This window comes from Mobula birostris, chromosome 13 (assembly GCF_030028105.1).
Source record: "Mobula birostris isolate sMobBir1 chromosome 13, sMobBir1.hap1, whole genome shotgun sequence".
NCBI lineage: Eukaryota > Metazoa > Chordata > Chondrichthyes > Myliobatiformes > Myliobatidae > Mobula > Mobula birostris.
Window position 1 is genome coordinate 16,541,597 of NC_092382.1, and position 19,801 is coordinate 16,561,397.

Genomic DNA, 19,801 nt, shown 5'->3' on the forward strand with positions numbered 1-19,801 from the left:
TAATTTTCCAGCTGATGTGAGGTCACATGGGGACACGTGCACCACGGGTATATAAGGGAAGACCTCAGTTGACGCAGTTAGATTTTAGTTTTTAGTTTTCCAGCTAGAACGTGCGTCTGTGTCTCCGTCTCTGTTGCATATTTGTTTTTATGACACAGTTTCATTTTTAAAAAGGAGTGTTACTTTCTGTTGCAAGGTACAACAGAGCTGGATTGGCAATTTTTGCTAGATGCACTGATGTACCTTTTTCCAGCAGTACTGGAGAGTGAAAACTTCATCGAAATACAGGATACGAAGGATTAAGAGAAGTTGGGAATGTTCGGCAGTTTAATAAAGGATCGACCTTATTGAGTCTTCGTTGAAGGAGTAGCAACCTGCATCAAAGATAACTCATACCAAAAGAGCAAGGTAGTTCATGCAAGGTGCTCTCTAGAATTGACGGTCAGTTGTCTTAAGCCGTTTATTTCCTGCATCGTGAATCCTTTGGTCAGAACAAACTGGAAAGTCGTGTCAATGAAGAAATCCTTCTCCAGAGAAGTCTCTCCCAATTGAATGTATAAATCTGTCGGACTTTAGAATTTACCATTTTAAGAACCGTATTTGACTTTACCGTTTTAAGAACTATTTTCGCATTTAACGCTTTAAGAACCAGTGCTGAGTGATGATTTGTTGAACGGCTGCATAGCGGTTAACTTTCAGTTAAGGTTTTTGTTTGTTTTTATATTGCTTATCTCTGTTTAATAAATGTTTGGTTGTTTTTATATAACCTGTCTCGATTGATATTCATTGTTGCCAGTTACGTAACAAGGGCAATGGTCCCGGTGCAGGTAGTTGCATTAGACAGCTTAAATGCTATTTCAGCATTGACCAGATGGGCCAAATAGCCTGTTTGTGTACTGAACCTCTCCATGTTTCTATGACAGAGAAGCTGGATAAACATGTTTGGAAGGGAAAAGGTAGGAGTGACAACGGAGCAGCAATGGGAGGAGTTCGGGAGCTGAGTGATCGATACATCCCAAAGAAGTGGAAGCATTGGAAAGGCAGAAGGACACAACCGTGGCTGAAATGAGAAGCCACAGCCAACATAAAAGCCAAAGAAAGGGCAAAAACAGAACAAAAACTATTGGGAAGCTTTTAGAAACCAACAGAAGACGACAAAAAAAAATGTCAAATGAGCTCAGGGCGTGGAATTATGATACTGTAGTCCTGAGCCTTGGTTGTACCACAACAGAGGAACAAAATATCCCGGGCCTCAATATCGCTTGAAAACCAAGTTTCCCTGCACCAGTTACCCTTCAACTTTTATTTTGGCAGGCACATACAAACTCTACACCTTCAAACTTCACTTCTGAAGGCCTCCCACTTACCAAGTACTCCTTTGCCAGAAAACAGCCTGTCCCAAACCACACTTGTCAGATCCTTTCTGAGACCTTCAGAATTGACCCTTCTCCAATTTAGAATCTCAACCCGTGGTCCAGACCGCTTTTTTTCCATTTTTACTTTGAATCTCATGGCATTATGATCACTAATTTATGTCACCAGCCCTGGATCATTTACTAACAGATTATTGGACACTCCTACATCAGGAATTCTGCATACCGAATAAGAGCACATTTGACAAACTCTACCCCATCTAGTCCTTTTACAGTATGGGAGTCCCAGTCAATATATGGAAAATTAAAATCACTTACTGAATCAACCTTTGTTTCTTGGCATTGTCCTTGATCTCTGTAGAAATTTGTTCCTCTAAATCCTTCAGACTATTGGGTGCAACCAAGTCCCAATAATGACTACAATATCATAATTTTCTGTCCTGAGCTCATCTGGATTTCCTACGATGCCTCTTGCATTGTGATATACACAGCTCAGCATATTCATCGCTCCATGCTCAACCATTTGATTGCTGACTCTACCTGAGGTCTGAACAACATCTGACTGGTGTCAAGAAAACAAACTCTCCCTCATTGTCACAAAAACAAAGGAGCAGATTGTGGACAACAGGAGGAATGGAGACAGGCTAAGCCCTATTGACATCAGTGGATCTGGGGTTGAGAGGGTGAACAGCTTTTAAGTTCCTCGGCATAAACATCACCAAGGATCTCACATGGTCTCTACATACCGGCTGTGTTATGAAAAGAGCACACCAGCACTTCCTTCACCTCAGATGGTTGAAGAAGTTTGGGATGGGGCCCCAAATCCTAAGAACTTTCTACTGGAACACAATTGAGAGCATCCTGACTGGCTGCATCACTGCCTGGTATGGGAACTGTACTTCCCTTAATCGCAGGACCCTGCAGAGTGTGGTGTGGACAGCCCAGCTCATCTGTAGATGTGAACTTCCCACTATTCAGGACATTTACAGAGACAGGTGTGTAAAAAGGGCCCAAAGGATATTGGAGACCCAATTCACCACAACCACAAACTGTTCCTGCTGCTACCATCCAGGAAATGGTAACACAGCAAAAGGACCAACAGGCTCCGGGACATCATCTTCCACCAGACCATCAGACTGATTAATTCATGCTGATACAATTGCATTTCCACATTACATTGCCTGTTCTATGTACAAACTATTTATTATAAATTACTATAAATTACACATTGCACATTTAGAGGGAGACGTAATGTAAAGATTACTCCTCCTCATGCATATTAAGGGTGTACTGTATGTAATGAAGTCAATTCAATTCACCCTCTCCACTACTTGTTCTGTCATTCTGGCTCCCATTCCCCCTTCAAATTATTTTAACCACAACACCCCTCTCCCCACACTAGCACTACCAAGCCTTACCACTGGGATATTAGTCCCCTCTTGTTCTTTTGCCCTAACTAGAAACATGGAAAATAAGTGCAGGAGTAGGCCATTTGGCCCTTCGAGCCTGCACCGCCATTCAGTATGATCATGGCTGATCATCCAACTCAGAACCCCGCCCCAGGCTTCCCTCCATACCCCCTGATCCCTTTAGCCACAAGGGCCATATCTAACTCCCTCTTAAATATAGCCAATGAACTGGCCTCAACTGTTTCCTGTGGCAGAGAATTCCACAGATTCACCACTCTCTGTGTGAAGAAGTTTTCTCTCATCTCAGTCCTAAAAGGCTTCCCTTTTATCCTCAAACTGTGACCCCTCGTTCTGGACTTCCCCAACATCGGGAACGATCTTCCAGCATCTAGCCTGTCCAATCCCTTCAGGATGTTATACCTTTCAATAAGATGCCCCCTCAATCTTCTAAATTCCAACGAGTATAAGCCTAGTTGATCTAGTCTTTCATCATATGAAAGTCCTGCCATCCCAGGAATCAATCTGGTGAACCTTCTTTGTACTCCCTCTATGGCAAGGATGTCTTTCCTCAGATTAGGGGACCAAAACTGCACACAATACTCCAGGTGTGGTCTCACCAAGGCCTTGTACAACTGCAGTAGTACCTCCCTGCTCCTGTACTCGAATTCTCTTGCTATGAATGCCAGCATACCATTCGCCTTTTTCACCGCCTGCTGTACCTGCATGCCCACTTTCAATGACTGGTGTATAATGACACCCAGGTCTCGTTGCACCTCCCCTTTTCCTAATCGGCCACCATTCAGATAATAATCTGTTTTCCTGTTTTTGCCACCAAAGTGGATAACCTCACATTTATCCACATTAAATTACACCTGCCATGAATTTGCCCACTCACCTAACCTATCCAAGTCACCCTGCATCCTCTTAGCATCCTCCTCACAGCTAACACTGTCGCCCAGCTTTGTGTCATCCACAAACTTGGAGATGCTGCATTTAATTCCCTCGTCTAAGTCATTCATATATATTGTAAACAACTGGGGTCCCAGCACTGAGCCTTGTGGTTCCCCACTAGTCACTGCCTGCCATTCTGAAAAGGTCCCGTTTATTCCCACTCTTTTTAAGTAACTAAACCCCTATCACCCCCTTGACTTTCCTCTGCCAGGTAATGCCCCCCAACAGTTTCTAAAGTGGTCCACCTGCTGTTGTGTGGGATGGCCACAAGAGTACTCTGCGATGTCTAGTTAAACTCATTCTCCTTCCTCACTCTGACCCAGTTTCCTGTGTCCTGCACCTTGGGTGTAACTCACCTCTCTTCATTTCATATCCATCACCCCCTCCAACTGCTGGATGATCCAGAATTCATCCATTTCAAGCTGCAACTCCTTAAAGTGCAGGGTTACAAGCTGCAGCTGGATGCACATCTCGTAGGTGAGGGCATCAGGGACACTGGAGGTCTCCCCACCTTCCCACCAATGTACCCTCTAATTTGTAATGACCTGTATACACATAAATCTTGTACTGTCCATTTTTTTACCCAGTGACAACATGTGCACAGTGAATTTTATATAGAGAGATATTCATTTTAACAGCTAGCAAATCACTCTCGATAAGAACTTTGATGTGCTCTGGGTTTGATCGAGTTCATCTGCACTCTCACACAACCTCTGTAGCAGGCCTGTAACGGGTAATGAAGGATTTTCTCACCAGAGCTTTTGCACATCATCAATATGTCATTTGCTTGCTAAATTATGCTTCAAAAAGTCAAGATTTCCAAATATCATTCCACTTCTTCCCACTTGTAAATTCTCCAGCAACTTTTGCATCACCACAATACACACAGGTGACACCAGTTTCTGTATTGTACATAAATATTTCCCCTGAACCCTCCCCCAGGTGACTGACGGTGGTGAACTCAGTGATGGCAATGCCAATGAATATGAAGGGAAGGGCAGTAGTCTGTCTCATTGGAGTCTGGCACATTCGTGATGTGAAAGCTACTTGTTGCCCAAGCCAAAGGTCTTTGATATCATTATGTACCCAGAGAGAGTGGGTCAAAACATGTCCCTGTCATTTGGAACCTGATCCTTTTTTGGTATTTCACGAGACTCTGACAAGCATTTGATCCCGGCTAAATGACGAACATTGTCTTTTGTCTCTCTTTTAGCTAGACGTGCAGTACTCCTTAAGTGGAGAGATGAAGTTCCCCGTACCCATGTTCAATGGCTCAGGGATATTATGTCTTCTTTAGATCTTGAAAAGATATTAATAGCAAAAGGATAGTGAGGGATAAAATTGATCCCTTAGAGAATCAGAGTGGATGGGTATGTGTGGAGCCAAAAGAGATGGGGGAGATTTTGAACAATTTCTTTTCTTCGGTGTTCACCAGGGAGAAAGTTATTGAATTGTGTAAGGTAAAGGAAACAAGAAAGGTAGTTATGGAAAGTATAATGATTAAAGAAGAGGAAGTACTGACGCTTTTAAGGAATATAAAAGTGGGTAAGTCTCTGGGTCCGGACAGGATATTTCCTAGGACCTTGAGGGAAGTTAGTGTGGAAATAACAGAGGCTCTGACAGAAATATTTCAAATGTCATTGGAAACGGGGATGGTGCCGGAGGATTGGCGTATTGCTCATGTTGTTCCATTGTTTAAAAAGGGTTCTAAGAGTAAACCTAGCAATTATTGACCTGTGAGTTTGACGTCAGTGGTGGGGAAATTGATGGAAAGTATTCTCAGAGATGGTATATATAATTATCTGGATAGACAGGGTCTGATTAGGAACAGGTAACATGGATTTGTGCATGGAAGGTCATGTTTGACAAATCTTATTGAACTTTTTGATGAGGTTACTAGGAAAGTTGATGAGAGTAAAGCGGTGGATGTTGTCTATATGGACTTCAGTAAGGCCTTTGACAACGTTGCACACGGAAGGTTAGTTAAGAAGATTCAATCGTTAGGCATTAATATCAAAGTAGTAAAATGGATTCAGCAGTGACTTGATGGGAGATGCCAGCAAGTTGTGGTGGATAACTGTGTCTCAGATAGGAGGATGGTGACTAGTGATGTGCCTCAGGGATCTGTACTGGGTCCAATGTTGTTTGTCATATATATTAATGATCTGGATGATGGGGTGGTAAATTGGATTAGTAAGTATGCAGATGATATTAAGATAGGTGGAGTTGTGGATAATGAAGCAGGTTCTCAAAGCTTGCAGAGAGATTTAGACCAGTTAGAAGAGTGGGCTGAAAGATGGCGGATGAAGTTTAATGCTGGTAAATGTGAGGTGCTACATTTTGGTAGGACTAATCAAAATAGGACATACATGGTAAATGGTAGGGCACTGAAGAATGCAGTAGAACAGAGGGATCTAGGAGTAATGGTGCATAGTTCCCTGAAAGTGGAATCCCATGTGGATAGGGTGGTGAAGGAAGCTTTTGGTATGCTGGCATTTACAAATCAGAGCATTGAGTATAGGAGTTGGGATGTAATGTTGAAATTCTATAAGGCATTGCTAAAGCCAAATTTGGAGTATTGTATACAGTTCTGGTCACCGAATTACAGGAAAGATGTCAATAAAACTGGGAGAGTACAGCGGAGATTTACTAAAATGTTGCCTGGGTTTCATCTCCTAAGTTACAGAGAAAGGTTGAACAAGTTAGGTCTTCATTCTTTGGAGCATAGAAGGTTGAGGGGGGACTTGATAGAGGTATTTGAAATTATGAGGGGGATAGATAGATTTAATGTGGATAGGCTTTTTCCATTGAGAGTGAGGGAGATTCAAATAAGAGGACACGAGTTGAGAGTTAAAGGGCAAACGTTTAGGGGTAACATGAGGGGGAACTTCTTTACTCAGAGAGTGGTAGCTGTGTGGAACGAGCTTCCAGCAGAAGTGGTTGAGGCAGGTTCAATGTTTTCATTTAAAGTAAAATTGGACAGCTATATGGACAGGAAAGGAATGGAGGGTTATGGGCTGAGTTCAGGTCGGTGGGACGAGGTGAGAGTAAGAGTTCAGCACAGAGTAGAAGGGCCGAGATGGCCTGATTCCGTGCTGTAATTGTTATAAGCGTATACGGTTACTATTCACTTTTTAATTCAGATATAGAGATCCAAAAGGTGTGGGGACCTTTTCTTGAATATTGACAAGTGTATTTTTTTCTTCCCTTGATAGTCAGATCCTGCATTTCCAGCTTTCTTTGATTCTTTGATTAGGTAGCAGGCTGCTTTTTTTATTAGTGATTTCACTTTTTACCACAATATATAGATCTGGGGTGATAAAAGTTTATCTCAAATGTCCTTTTAAATACTTATATTATAATAGTCGGCTTGGAGTTGGATCGTGGGTGGGTTGGGTGCTTTCCTTTCTAATTTTTCATTTTTAATATGGGTGACTTACTCATTTATTAAGACATGTATTATTGTTATTTTTGTCTGTATTGCAATGATCCCTCTATTTACACTATTGACTTTTTTCTTCCACACTGTTTGTAGAAAACTAAAAAAAATTTTAAAAAACATGACCTCATGGGTAGAAAGTCCAGAACAAGAGGGGGTAGAACCAGCAACAGACACAAAATGCTGGGGGAACTCAGCAGGCCAGGCAGCATCTATGGAAAAGAGTACTAATGCTGAGTTCCTCCAGCAATTTGTGTGTGTTGCTCGGATTTCCAGCATCTGCAGATTTTCTCTTGTTTGTGACTGGAGGCAGAACAAAGGTGATTTTCACAACAGCTGATGTAAAAGATTTTGTTCCCTTTCTCCGAGTTCCCGATCCTTGCATTTAGACAGCTGGAGCTCAGCTCTGTCTGAGAGACCCATCGGTTCCCATTCCCTCATCAGCCGGAAGCTCCCCGGGGCCCGTGTACGGATGGTGGGGCTGAGAGAGAGGGAAGAGAGCAGGACTGTCCCGGGATTGCGGGTCACGGAGTCCGGAGTCACAGCAACTACCCGAAGTCGGTGTTGAAAACGCCGCCCGGTGAGACCCCCAACCCGGAGACCCCTTCTCACCTCAACCGATCATCCGGGGCCTTTTGTGCCCCGCGCGCTGGTGAGCTCGAGCTTGGTCGGTTTAACGGCCGCGATACTAATCACGTGACCATCCCCTCCCCCACCGCTGTCAACAGAGGAGTCACGCGCTGCGCTATTCCCATTGGTACGAAGCAGTGTCAATCACTGCTTCCAGCCAATAGCAGAGGCGGACCAGCCGAGAGGGCGTTACCTCCGCCGACACCGTCTCCCGAACTTTCCGTCACGGCGGGACAACCGTCAAAGTAAATGTCCGCTTTCTGATTTATTTCCATTTCCCTCCGAGGGAAGTTGGGGCGTTTGTGAAGCGTCTCCTGCGGCCGGAGTCTGATGTGTCGCTGAGAGGTAGGAGGAGACCGCTCGGCCCGTCGGTTTGATGCCGGTTCCCCGGGGAGGGAGAGGATGAAGACGGTGAGAGAGGGGGCGGACAGGATGTTTGTCCCGGTGGGGACAGGAGGGGCTCATCTGTGGAAATGTCTGAGCCCACGGTGGTGGCGATTCACCACATTGGGGGGCAAACACCGGCAGACTGTTGCCCTGCAAGCGGGGCCGATGGTCCGGGCAAAGTGACAATTATTTGTGTTTTGTTGAGACTGTACCGGGAATATGGTGTAAAATCCCGCTCCCCACACTAACACGGGTCACACAGACCAAAGAACAAACTGCCGGAGGAACTCAGTGGGTCGGGCAGCATCTGTGGAGGGAAATGGACCGTCAACATTTCGGGCCGAGACCCTCCCTCTGGACTGAGAGTGGACGGGAAATAGTCCGAGAAAAGAGGTGAGGGGTGGGGATGGGGCAAGAGCTGGGGAGTGAGAGGTGGATCCAGGTGAGGGGGAGGTGGGAAGGTGGAAATAGTGACGGGGTGGGAGGTGAGTGGTTGGGGCAACATGGGGCTGCAGAAGATGGAAATTAATTCCATAGAGGATTAACAAAGAGGTTAGAGAGTATTTGTTATAGAGAGTGCAATGAAGATTCACCAGACTGATCCCTGGAGTGGTGGGGTCACCATATGAAGAAAGATCAAATGTGATAACCCTTTCAATCGAGGACTGAGGGGTGAACACATTGAAATGCACAACATCATTACCGGCTGAACCAGGGATCCCAGTCTCTGAAAAAGGGGGTGGACTGTTCGGGACTGAGATGAGGGGAAATGTCTCCATTCCGAGGGTGGTGAATGTCTGTAAATCCCCACCACAGAGGCCAGTGAAGACTCAGTGATCATCCTCACATAAAACAGAGGCCGGCAGATGTGTGGAGACTAAAGGGATCGAGGAAATGAGGATCGGGCAGAGACATGTGGCTGAGATGGGAGAGCAGCCGTCATCTTGTTGATGGTTAGAGGGCTGAATGGCCACCTCCTGCTGTTTCTCTTTCTATTCAAATATTTTTATTGTTACTATCCAAAATTAATAAGAGTACATCGAAGTAACCAATTGTTTCAATTCTCCTGCTGTTTCTCACTTGATGTTTCAGTGTTCCTGTCCAGTGAGGCCGGAGTAAAGCGAATAGAAATTGTCTTCAACATAGAACTGATGTAAATGAAACCTGCACAATTCCTGTGTGGGTCTGATTGTGTGTCTGAGCGGGATGGGAATTGAACTCAAACTCTGAGAACTCTGTGACCCGGGGGGGGGGCGTGAAGGGAAAGGGACAAGGACGATATGGAGGGAAAAGTTAAAAATGTTGCTGAAATAATACGGGAAATAATGAAATAAAGTGGGAAACGCGTCGGGCAGCGTGTGAGGGGCGAGGAGACGTCACCGGGTCACGTGATCCCGTTTTGCCGCAGAGATGCGGCATCTGCAAACACCAGGAATTCTGCAGATGCTGGAAATTCAAGCAACACACATTAAAGTTGCTGCTGGATACAGCAGGCCAGGCAGCAACTCTAGGAAGAGGTACAGTCGACGTTTCGGGCCAAGACCCTTCGTCAGGACCAAATGAAAGAAGAGCTAGTAAGAGATTTGAAAGTGGGAAGTGGAGGGGGAGATCCAAAATGATAGGAGAAGACAGGAGGGGGAGGGATGGAGCCAAGAGGTGGAAAGTTGTTGGCAAAACGGATATGAAAGGATCATGGGACAGGAGGCCTAGGGAGAAGGAAAAGGGGGAGGGGAACTCAGAGGATGGGTAAGGGGTATAGTCAGAGGGACAGAGAGAGAAAAGGAATGTGTGTCTATAAATAAATAAATACCAGATGGGGTACGAGGGGGAGGTGGGGCATTAGCGGAAGTTAGAGAAGTCGATGTTGATGCCATCAGGTTGGAGGCTACCCAGACGGAATATAAGGTGTTGTTCCTCCAACCTGAGTGTGGCTTCATCTTTACAGCAGAGGAGGCCGTGGATAGACATGTCAGAATGGGAATGGGATGTGGAATTAAAATGTGCGGCCACTGGGAGATCCTGCTTTCTCTGGCGGACAGAGCGTAGGTGTTCAGCGAGTCGATCTCCCGGTCTGCGTCGGGTCTCGCCAGTATACAGAAGGTGCTGTGGGAGGAAGTGCAAGGGCATGTGTAGCACTTGTTCCGCTTACCAGGATAAGTACCGGGAGGGATCTCCCAGCCCGCCCGCGCAGCATCCCTGGTTTGGTTCCGAGGCCCCGCCCACCGCGCTGATGACGCGCAGACGACATCGCGCATGCTCAGTACGGGCAGGGCGGTGTTGTTTTCCGTCCTTTGTTGAAGTGAGTCGGCGGTGGGATCGGGTTCGGGATCCGGGAACGGATTATTCTCTGCGGGGCAACACCGACAATTTCCATTCGGTGAGTATTGAAGCCGGTCCCGAGCGGGGAGTTCTGATGTTGGGCAGTGAGTCCCTTTAACTTTCTCGAATTCAAACAAGAGAAAATCTGGAGTTGCTGGAAATCCAAGCAACTTCCGCAAAGTGCTGGAGGAACTCAGCAGGCCCGGCAGCACCCAGGAAAAGAGTACAGTCGCGTTACCGGCCGAAACCCTTCGGCAGGACAGGAGAATGAAAGGTGGGGGTGGGAAAGGGAGAGAGAAACACAAGGTGATCGGTGAAACCTGAAGGGGGAGGGGATGAACTTTCCCAAACTGGCGGCCTCGCCTCGCTTCCTTGACAGAATCTGCCGGGGTCGGTCCGGGTCGTGAGACCTTCACACCGAGCCGTCTTAGATGAGCCGCCGTTCAGCCCCTGTTGTTCTGGTCCTGTTAGCAGGATGACGTGAAACATATTTCTATAATGTTACTGACCAAGAATCGTATAATTTGTTTTCCGTGTGTTATCTGAATGCACTTGCCTATGATGCTTCTACAAATCAGTGAATTTCTCTACCTGTAACTTCCCGTACTTGCGCACTTGTCAATAAATTCAACAGGACCTGAGAAATCTCAGTGAGATTTGATTAGTGACGATCATCTTGGCAGCTCGGTTGGCCAAATGTAAAGATACAGGACACTGTTAAATGTAAGACGCTGAACAGTGTTGATGATCAGAGGGATCTTAAAATTCATCGCTCCCTGAAAATGACTGCACAGATTGATCGGGTGCTTAAGAAGCCAAATGGTATGGTTGTCTTTATTAGTCGAGACATTGAGTTCAAAAGTCTGGAAGTTGTGTTGCAGCTTTATAAAACCCTGAGGGTGGCCTCATCTTGGCACAGGAGGAGGCGATGGGTTGACACGTCGAAACGGGTAAAAAAGGAAGACATCTCCCTCGTCCTGGAATGAAAAGCCTCATACTGAGAGCAGATGCGGCGGAGACGGAGGAATTGTGAGAAGGGGATGGCATTTTTTTCAAGAGACAGGGTGAAAAGAGGAATGGTCCAGGTAGCTGTGAGAGTCTGGTGGCTTATAGTAGACATCAGTAGATAAGCTGTCTCCAGAGATAGAAACAGAAAGATCAAGAAAGGGGAGGGTAGTGTCGGAAATGGACCAGGTAAACTTGAGGGCAGGGTGAAAGTTGGAGGCAAACTTAATGAAGTCAACAAGCTCAGCATGCGTGCAGGAAGCAGCGCCAATGCAGTCGTTGATGTAGCGAAGGAAAAGTTGGGGACAGATACCAGTATAGGTTTGGAACATGGATTGTTCCACAAGGCCAACAAAAAGGCAGGCATAGCTGGGACCCATACGGGTGCCCATGGCTACACCTTTAGTTTGGAGGAAGTGGAAGGAGCCAAAGGAGAAATTATTAAGAGTGAGGACTAATTCTGCTAGACGAAGCAGAGTGGCGGTAGAGGGGAACTGGTTAGGTCTGGAATACAAACAGAAGCGTAGAGCTTTGAGACCTTCCCGGTGGGGATGGAGGTATACACGGACTGGACATCCATGGTGAAAATAAAGCGGTGGGGGCCAGTAAACATAAAATTATCAAACAATTTCAGAGTGTGAGAAGTGTCACGAACATAGGTAGGAAGGGATTGAACAAGAGGGGATAAAATAGTGTCGAGGTATGCAGAAATGAGTTCGGTGGGGCAGGAGCAAGCTGAGACAATTGGTCTACCTGGACAGGCAGGTTTGTGGATCTTGGGTAGGAGGTAGAAATGGGAAGTGCAGGGTGTGGGAACCATCACCAACTTTATCTGCTCAGGAGATCTCCCATCCACTGCTATCAACCTTATAGTTTCCACACCCCCCACTTCCTGTTTCTACCTCCTACCCAAGATCCACAAACCTGCCTGTTCTTTTTTAAAGAAAGGGGCTTCCCACCTCCACCATCAACTCTGCTTTCAAATGCATCTCTCCCATTTCACGCACATCTGCTCTCACCCCATCCTCCCACCACACCTCTAGGAATAGGGTTCCCTTGTCCTCACCTACCACCCCACCAGTCTCCGGGTCTAACATTTAATTCTCCGTAACTTCCGCCATCTCCAATGGGATCCCACCACTAAGCACATCTTTCCCTAACCACCCCTCCCCCAGCTTTCAACAGGGATTGCTCCCTATGCGACTTCCTTGTCCATTCGTTTCCCCCATCCCTCCCCACCGATCTCCCTCCCGGCACTTATCCTTGTAAGCGGAACAAGTGCTACACATGCCCTTACACTTCCTCCCTCACTACCATTCAGGGCCCCAGACAGTCCGTCCAGGTGAGGCGACACTTCACCTGTGAGTTGGCTGCGGTAATATACTGCATCCGGTGCCCCGATGTGGCCTTCTATATATTGGTGAGACCCGATGCCGACTGGGAGACCTTTTCGCTGAACACCTACACTCTGTCCGCCAGAGAAAGCAGAATCTCCCAGAGGCCACACATTTTAATTCCATGTCCCATTCCCACTCTGATATGTCTATCCACAGCCTCCTCTACTGTCAAGATGAAGCCACTCTCAGGTTGGAGGAACAACACCTCATATTCCGTCTGGGTAGCCTCCAACCTGATGGCATGAACATTGACTTCTCTAACTTCTGTTAACACCCTACATCCCCTTCATACCCGATCCGTTATTTATTTACTTTCCAGCTCTTAGCTCCATACCTCTCCCTCCTGTCTTCTCCTATCATTTCCGATATCCCCCTCCCCCTCCCACTTTCAAATCTCTTACTATCTCTTCTTTCAGTTAGTCCTGATGAAGGGTCTCAGCCCAAAGCGTTCACTGTACCTCTTCCTATAAATGCTGCCTGGCCTGCTGCATTCATCAGCAAATTTTGTGTGTGTTGCTGGCCACTTATTCATTTATTTTCCAGCTATCTGCACTCCTGAAAGATGTATACACTTAACTCTCCCTGCGGAAGATCCCAATCAGCAACCCAGGCGGTCAATTTGCACACATTTAAAATTGTGAATGCCCCTCAGGACAGAGGGATGCATATTTAAAACCGAGATGCAGCAAAATTTCTTTAGCCAGAGTGTGACGAATTTGTGAAATTAGCAGAGTCAGCTGCGGAGGCCCGACTGGGGGTATTTAAGACCAACAGTAGATGGGAAATTAAGATAGGTGAGAGGTGAGAATGGGGCAAGAGCTGGAGAGTGAAAGTGGATCCAGGTGAGGGGCAGGTGGGAAGGTGGAAGTAGTGTTAGGGGTGGGAGAAGAGTCGTGGTGAAAACACGGGTGAGGTTAGACAATGCAATGACGATTCACCAGACTGATCCCTGGAGTGGTGGGGTCATCATATGAAGAAGGATCAAATGTGATAACCCTTTCATTTAGAGGATCGGGGGCTGAGAGGTGAGCACATTGAAATGCACAACATCATTACCAGTTGAACTAGGGATCCCAGTCTCTGAAAGAGGGGATGTACAGTCTGGGATTGAGATGAATTAAATGAAATTGAATCGGATTTATTTCTTATGTCCTTCATATACGTGAGGAGTAAAAATCTTTATGTTGCATCTCTATCTAATTATGCAATGTGCAATCATAGTTATTTAAAGTAATTTATAATAAATAGAACAGTCAATGTAATATAGAGTACACTCGAGTCAGCGTGAGTTCATCACTCTGATGGCCTGGTGGAAGAAGCTGTCCAGGAGCCTGTTGGTCCTGGATTTTATGCTGCGGTACCGTTTCCTGGATGGTAGCAGCTGGAACAGACTGTGGTTGGGATGGCTTGGTTTCCCAATGATTCTTCAGGCCCTTTTTACACACCTGGCCTTGTAAATGTCCTGAATAGTGGAAAGTTCACAACTACAGATGCGCTGGCCTCTCTGCATCACTCTCTGCAGAGTTCTGCGATTGAGGGAGGTACAGATCCCATACCAGGCAGTGATGCAGCCAGGCAGGATGCTCTCAATTGTGTCCATGTCAGACTTCTTCAAGCGTCTGAGGTGAAAGAGGCACTGTTGTGCCTTTTTCACCACACAGTCGGTATGTACAGAACAGGTGATGTCCTCAGTGATGTGGATGCCGAGGAACTTAAAGCTGTTCACTTTCTCAACCCTAGATCCAATGATGTCAATAGGGGTTAGCCCATCTCCATTTCTCCCGTAGTCCACAACCAACTCCTTTGTTTTGGCAACATTGAGGGAAAGGTTGTTTTCTTGACTTCTTCCCTGTAGGCCACCTCGTTATTGATTGAGATTAGGCCAATCAATGTAGTGTTGTCAGCAAATTTACTTAGCAGATTGGAGCTGTGGGTGGTGATACAGTCATGAGTATACAGGGAGTTAAAGGGAGGACACAATATGCAGCCCTGAGGGGCACCTGTGTTGGCAATCAGAGGGTTGGAGGTGAGGGAGCCCACTTTTACAACCTGCTGGCAATCTGACAGGAAGTCCAGGATCCAACTGCCCAAGGCAGGGTCAAGGTGAGGGCTCTGAGATTCTTATTGAGCCTGGATGGAGCTATGGTGTTGCATCCTGAACTCTAGTCCAAGAACAGCATTCTCATATCTTCTTCTCCAGATGTGTAAGGACGGTACGTAGAGCTGTGGCTATTGCATCATTTGTCGATCGATTGTTTCAGACTAAACACATTGATGAAGGGAAAGCCATGTGGTGTATATGGATTTCAGCAAAGCATTTGATAAGGTACCCCATGCAAGGCTTACAGAGAAAGTAAGGAGGCATGGGATCTAAGGGGACGTAGCTTTGTGGATCTGGAACTGACTTGCCCACAGAGGGCAAAGAGTGGTTATAGATGACTCATATTCTGCATGGAGGCCGGTGACCAGTGGTGTGCCTCAGGGACCTGTTCTGGGACCCTTACTCTTCGTGATTTTTATGAATGACCTGGATAACGAAGTCGAGAGATGGTTCGTAAATTTGCTGATGACACAAAGGTTGGGCATGTTGTGGACAGTGTGGAGGGCTGTCAGAGGTTACAGCAGGACATTGATAGGAATCAAAACTGGGCTGAGAAGTGGCAGATGGAGTTCATTCCAGATAAGTGTGAGGTGGCTCACTTTGGTAGGTCAAATATGATGGCAGATATAGTATTAATGGTAAGACTCTTGGCATTGTGGAGGATCAGAGGGATCTTGGGGTCCAAGTCCATAGGATGCCCAAAGTAGCTGCGTGGGTTGACTCTGTGGTTAAGAAGGCATGTGGTGCATTGGCCTTCATCAACTGTGGGATTGTTTAAGAGCTGCGATGTAATGTTGCAACTATATAGGACCCTAGTTAGAGCCCACTTGGAGTACTGTGCTCAGTTCTGGTCACCTCACGACAGGAAGGACGTGGAAACCATAGAAAGGGTGTAGAGGAGATTTACAAGTCTGTTGCCTGGATTGGGGAGCATGCCTTAGGAGAATAGGTTGAGTGAATTCGGCCGTTTCTCCTTGGAGCGACGGAGGATGAGAGGTGACCTGATGGAGGTGTACAAGATAATGAGAGGCATTGATCATATGGATAGTGAGAGGCCTTTTCCCAGGGCTGAAATGGCTAGCATGAGAGGGCAGAGTTTTAAGGTGCTTGGAAATAGGTATAGAGGAGATGTCAGGGGTAAGTTTTTTATGCAGAGAGTGGTGAGTGTGTGGAATGGGCTGCCGGCGACGGTGGTGGAGGCGAAACGATAGCGTCTTTAAAGAGACTCCTGGATTGGTACATGGAGTTTAGGAAAATAGAGAGCTATGGGTAAGCCTCGGTAGTTCTAAGGTAAGGACATGTACGGCACAGCTTTGTGGGCCAAAGGGCCTGTGTTGTGCTGTGGGTTTTCTGTTTCAGGATCCGTACTCGGAGATATAATGTGGTGGCCATTACAGAGACTTGGATGGCTCAGGGTCAGGAAAGGTTACTTCAAGTGCTGGGTTTTAGATGTTTCAGAAAGGACAGGGAGGGAGGCAAAAGAGGTGAGGGTGTGGCACTGTTGATCAGAAATAGTGTCACGGCTGCAGAAAAGATGGACATCATGGAGGGTTTCCCTACTGAGTCTCTGTGGGTGGAGGTTAGGAACAGGAAGGGGTCAATAACTTGGTGGTTTTTATAGGCCGCCCAATAGTCACGGGGATACCGAGGTGCAGATAGGGAAACAGATCCTGGAAAGGTGTAATAATAACAAAGTTGTCATGATGGGAGATTTTAATTTCCCAAATATTGATTGGCACCTCCCTGGAGCAAGCGGTTTAGATGAGGTGGAGTTTGTTAGGTGTGTTTAAGACGGTTTCTTGACACCATATGTAGATAAGCCTAGAAAAGGAGAGACTGTACTTGATTTGGTATTGGGAAATAAATCTGGTCAGGTGTCCGATCTCTCAGGGCACTTTGGAGATAGTGATCATAATTCTATCTCCTTTACAATAGCATTGAAGAGAGATAGGAACACAGAAGTTAGAAAAGTGTTTAATTGAAGTCAGGGGAATTATGAGGCTGTCAGGCAGGAAATTGGAAGCTTAAATTGGAAACAGATGTTCTCAGGGAAAAGTACGGAAGAAATGTGGCAAATGTTCAGGGGATATCTGTGTGGAGTTCTGCATAGGTATGTTCCAATGAGACAGGGAAGTTATGGTAGGGTACAGGAACTGTGGTGTACAAAGGCTGTAATAAATCTAGTCAAGAAGAAAAGAAAAGATTACAAAAGGTTCAGAGAGCTAGGTAATGCTAGAGATCTAGAAGATTATAAGGCTAACAGGAAGGAGATTAAAAAGGAAATTAGGAGAGCCAGAGGGGCCCATGAGAAGGCCTTGGTGGGCAGGATTAAGGAAAACTCCAAGGTATTCTACAAGGATGTGAAGAGCAAGAGGGTAAGATGTGTAAGAATAGGACCTATCAAGTGTGACAGTGGGGAAGTGTGTATGGAACCGGAGGAAACAGCAGAGGTACTTAGTGAATACTTTACTTCAGTATACACTATGGAAAAAGATCTTGGTGATAGTAGTGATGACTTGCAGCAGACTGTTAAGCTTGAGCATGTAGATATTAAGGGAGAGGATGCGCTGTAGCTTTTGGAAAGCATTAAGTTGGGTGAGTCACCGGGACCGGATGAGATGTACCACAGGCTACTGTGGGAGTCGAGGGAGGAGATTGCTGATCCTCTGGTGATAATCTTTGAATCATCAATGGGGACGAGAGAGGTTCTAGAGGATTGGAGGGTTGTGGATGTTGTTCCTTTATTCAAGAAAGGGAATAGAGTTAGCCCAGGAAATTATGGACCAGTGAGTTGATGGAGAAGATCCTGAGAGGCAGGATTTATGAACATTTCGAGAGGTATAATATGATTAGGAATTGTCAGCATGGCTTTGTCAAGGGCATGTTGTGCCTTACGAGCCTGATTGAATTTCTTGAGGATCTGACTAAACACATTGGTGAAGGAAGAGCAGTAGATATAGTGTATATGGATTTCAGTAAGGCATTTGAGAAGGTACCCCATCGCAGGCTTATGGGAAAGTAGGAGGCATGGGATCCAAGGGGACCTTGCTTTGTGGATCCAGAACTGGCTTGCCCACAGAAGACAAAGAGTGGTTGTAAATGCATCATATTCTGCATAGAGTCCGGTGACCAGTGGTGTGCCTCAGGGATCTGTTCTGGGACCCGTGGTCTTTGTGATTTCAATAAATGACTTGGATGAGGAAGTGGAGGGATGGGTGAGTAAATTTGCTGATGACACAAAGGTTGGGAGTGTTGTGGATAGTGTGGAGGGCTGTCAGAGGTTACAGTGGGATGTTGCAGCTATATAGGACCCTGGTCAGGCCCCACTTGGAGTGCTGTGCTCAGTTCTGGTCACCTCACTACAAGAAGGATGTGGAAACCAATGAAAAGGTGCAGAGGAGATATACAAGGATGTTGCCTGGATTGGGGAGCATGCCTTATGAGAATAGGTTGAGTAAACTCGGTCTTTTCTCCTTGGAGCGACGGAGGTGACCTGATAGAGGTGTACAAGATGATGAGAGGCATTGATCATGTGTATAGTCAGAGGCTTTTTGACAGGGCTGAAATGGTTGCCACAAGAGGACACAGGTTTAAGGTGCTAGAGAGTTCGTACAGAGGAGATGTCAGGGTTAAGTATTTTACTCAGAGTGGTGAGTGTGTGGAATGGGCTGCCGTCAACGGTAGGGTCTTTTAAGAGACTTTTGGATAGGTAAATGGAGCTCAGAAAAATGGAGGGCTATGGGTAAGCCTAGTAATTTCTAAGGTAACGACATGTTTGGCACAGCTTCGTGGGCCGAAGGGCCTGTATTGTGCTGTAGGTTTTCTATGTTTCTAGTCGGCGAACCGTAGGAGGTGCATTTTGGGTGGTATCAAGCTGCTGATCCAGCATCAAGAACAACCCCATACACCTGCCCTCTCGCCATATCCTTTGCCCTGACAAATCAGTAAACTCTGCCATTTCGCCTTAAATATATGCATGAATTTGGCCTCCAGTGCAGCCTGTAGCCAAGCATTCCACAGATCTACTACAGTCTGGCTAAAAATTCTTCTTAACACTGCTCTAAAGGGTACCCCCCTCAATTTTGAGGCTGTGCCCTCTAGTGTTGGATACCCCCACCAAAGGAAAGATACTGGACTTCCACCCTAGCCAGTCCTTTCAACATTTGGTAGGTTTCAATGAGATCCTCCCCCCCCCCCCCACCCCCGCATCCTTCTAAATGCCGGTGAATATTGGCCCAAAGCCGCCAAACACTCCTCAGATGTTAACCCCTTCATTCCTGGAATCATCCTCGTTAATCTCCTCTGTACTCTGCACAATGAATACACATCCTTTCAGAGATATTGAGCCCAAAACCATTGACAATATTCAAAGTGTGGCCTGACTAGTGTCTTATAAAGGCTCGGCATTATCTCAAACAACATTATCTCCTTGTTTTTTATATTTTTCTCCCCATCAAATAAAGGGCATTTTATTTGCCTTCTTTACCGCAGATTCAAACTATAAATTAACTTCCTCGGAGTCTTACATGAGGACTCCAAAGTCCCTCTGCAGCTCTGACATTTGAACCTTCTCCCCATTTAGATGATAGTGTGTACTATCATTCTTTGTACTAAAATGCATCATCATACTTTTCCCAACATTGTATTCAATCTGACACATTTTTGCCCATTCTTCCAATTTGTCTAAGTCCAGCTGCAGTCGCATTGTTTCCTCAGCACTACCTACCCCTCCACCTACCCGCATATCATCCGCAACCTTTGCCACAGAGCCATCAATTCTATTATCTAAA

At 46.1% G+C, this 19,801-nt stretch overlaps 1 protein-coding gene across 1 annotated transcript in view; it reads left to right on the plus strand.

Moving 5' to 3' along the window:
- The first annotated feature begins 10,381 nt into the window (after positions 1-10,381).
- The window catches only part of LOC140208426 (NACHT, LRR and PYD domains-containing protein 3-like), an 85,390-nt gene continuing 75,970 nt past the window's right edge, over positions 10,382-19,801 (plus strand). The window contains exon 1 of the mRNA XM_072277103.1: positions 10,382-10,566. The gene's annotated coding sequence lies outside the window, so the exon portion shown is untranslated. The remainder of the gene's footprint in view (positions 10,567-19,801) is intronic.